Genomic DNA, 3,151 nt, shown 5'->3' with positions numbered 1-3,151 from the left:
CTAGGTAAACAGTTCACTGTTTTTGAGACAGAGCCCGGAACGCTGCGCTCACACCCAGAGTTTGACACAAACACAGACATGAAGCGTTACTGTTTAGTCACCTGTACTAACTTATATACTTGGGTCTTTTTTTTTTCTTCTTACAGCTAAAACAAAACACTACCGTCCTGAAGTTTTGGATCATTAAGTTTTTATATATATATATATATATATCAGCAAAGAAAAATTAAATTGATTAAAAGTGACAGTCAAGACATTCATATATTTGTATTTCAAACAAATGCTATTCTTTTGAACCTTCTATTCATCCTGAAAAACTTGTGTCACAGCAAATAACAAGCAGTGCAACTGTTTTCAACATTTAAGATAAAAAATAAAAAAGTTTAATGAGCAACAAAACAGCTTTAGAATGATTTCTGGAGGATTGTAGGAGTTATAGTAATATTAGAGAAAATTGATATTTCTAAAACTGTAATTATATTGATAAAAAAATGCCACCTGGGTAGGTATCAGGGACATCTTTTATATTAAAAAATAAATAAAAAAATAAAACAAAATACAGACTACAAACTTTTGCATGCGGCTACAAAAAAAAAAGATGTATATATATATATATATATATATATATAGAGAGAGAGAGAGAGAGAGAGAGAGAGCGAGAGAGAGAGAGAGCGAGAGAGAGAGAATAAAAAAATAAGGAATTACGCAATTTGAAAGATAACCCACAGAGCAATTTCTAGCTGTAAAAATATTACAACATAATACATGACTTTATGGTGTACTATATTTCAAGCAATCAATACATCACCATGAAAAGTGAAATAAATATCTTTTATTATTTATTTTCATCATCATTAGCAACACTTTACAGAGTGCCAGCCGTCATAGACAATCTCATGATGCCATCCTGCAAATAGGCCGATCAGTCCTGCCATCAGCAGACCACAGAGCCACGGTGGGCCTTTATGATGCCAATCATGCTTAGAATTTGAGTTAAAAAAACAAACAAAAAACAGAGAAAATAAAAATATATATATATAAAAAAAATATGCATACGGTACCACTGATATACAGATTTGATATAAACAGGCTTATTGGTCACAAACCAAATTGAATTATAAACATGGCTTTTCTCATACAATAGACAAAAAGGACAAACAACAGATAGAAGTTCTATACCAGATAAGTGTACCGTCTAAAAAAACGTACATTTCATAGTTCTAAACTTTTGTTTTTGTCTTTTTTTTATTACTTTTCTGTCATCAGTTGTACAAGGCGCAAGGCATTAAGTGCGCTGGCAATAATCTCACTCAACTGGCACACAGAAAAGAAGTCTCTTTGAAACACAGACAGTCAAACACACTCAGACGATATAACACTCACACCAACAAATACAAAGTGCATTCATGACCCTGGAGTGGCAGCAGTGGCGTGTTTCACTGACGAATCCAGCCTGTTTGAGTTCACAGAAAACTTCCTGTATTTACTTTCAGAAAAAAACAATGCATTCTGCAGCTATGGAACTCTATTGTTAAACTGGAGAGATATTTCAAAGAAGAAAAATCCAACAATTTATATACAGGCGAATAGTTGAATGATGCCACCTAGTGGTGAAAAAAAATCTGATATTACATTCCAGGAGGAAGATTCTAAATTTACTTTACAACAAACTCCAGTCAGGATACCAGTCATGTTGGTCCAAGTCAGTTTCTTTGGCACCAGTCAGCATTCAGACATTCGGTTCTCATTTTCAGACTCTGACGTCAAAAAAACAAACCTTTAGTCTGTTCGTTTCGCAAGTGTGTTCGTTTGAGGAACAAGTTGCGGCAATGAATTGACCACAGACGAGAGAGCAGTGAGTGACCATGTGACCAACCTAACCAACAAAGCTGGTAACCGTTTTCTCTAATATATGCTTAAAGAGAAAACAAGCATTCAGACTCATGCAAGATCGCACGTCGCTTACAAACACACACACACACACACACACACCGAATGACTGATGAACACTGGCAAAAGTATTAAAATCAGTGTAAAAATCATGGTCTCAAAATGTGCAAACATTTCAGCATCAAAAAGAACAGTTTAACAGTACCTACATTACAAACATACACTGCCTACTTTCCGTGTAGTATGTCTGTACACTGTCCTATCGAGTAATGCTTAAATGAAAATAAATGTGGCTTTAGTTCTACGAACTGGCACTTTAAAACTCTACAGACCAGAATTTTGCTCATTATACTGGGTGCGGAGAAATTCCTTCAAATACTGCCACAGCAACCCAGGGTTGGCAATGGCTGCAAGGGGTAAGAGCCGTGTTTAAATGACAGAAGGCGGCCCCAGATAGAGAACTGCTAATACAGTAGGTCTATTGTGTGTGCGGGTCTTCCATGTCCTTCACTCCCAGATATCATGATCCGGAAGAGCCGCATGAAATCATTCCTAAGTAACTCTACACAATGGAGGTAGACTTTCTTAGTCACCAACAGAAAACTGCAAACGTTTGATTGGAGTGTGAAAAACGAGTATCACATGCAGACTCATTGCTATAGTTACTCTTATTGACAGCGAAATGCTAGATTCTCTTATTTTATCACAATCTATCGTCCCGGGGTAGTTTACACTGCTACAGTTACAGCGTTCACACAGGACGAGTTCTCGCACTGACACACCTAGACTGATCACATTTAAAAAGAACCGTTATAGATCGAGTTCTTTGTTCATTTGTTTTAGCAAACAACAGTTCAAAAGTTGTTTTAAACACAATAACAAAAGACTAAAAATAAATAGTTCAAAATAATTGTTTTTATCTTTATCTTCAGTCAAACTACTTTTTAAAATGTATTTTATGTACCGTAAGCTTTTTTCTTTATTATGATATCAGGACAGTTACAACAAATTTTATATTATGCTACAAATGCTCTTTTTTTTATTATGGCATACTGTAATTGACCCACATGTGTAAAACAAATCAACAAATCACAGAAGGAGAATACAAGAACGTGTCCTGTGTGAACGGACCAAAAATTTGAAGCTTATTCTTATTCTCAGGTCAATACAAGTAAGCAATACGAAATTGCTGCTTAAATTTTAATTGTGTTTCCATTCTAAAATGATTAAATGAACAAACATATGGCAACTCACTAATACC

Source organism: Carassius carassius, chromosome 17 (genome assembly GCF_963082965.1).
Source record: "Carassius carassius chromosome 17, fCarCar2.1, whole genome shotgun sequence".
Classification (NCBI taxonomy): Eukaryota; Metazoa; Chordata; class Actinopteri; order Cypriniformes; family Cyprinidae; genus Carassius; species Carassius carassius.
The sequence above is the reverse complement of the archived record's forward strand: the minus strand, read 5'-3'. Positions refer to the sequence as shown.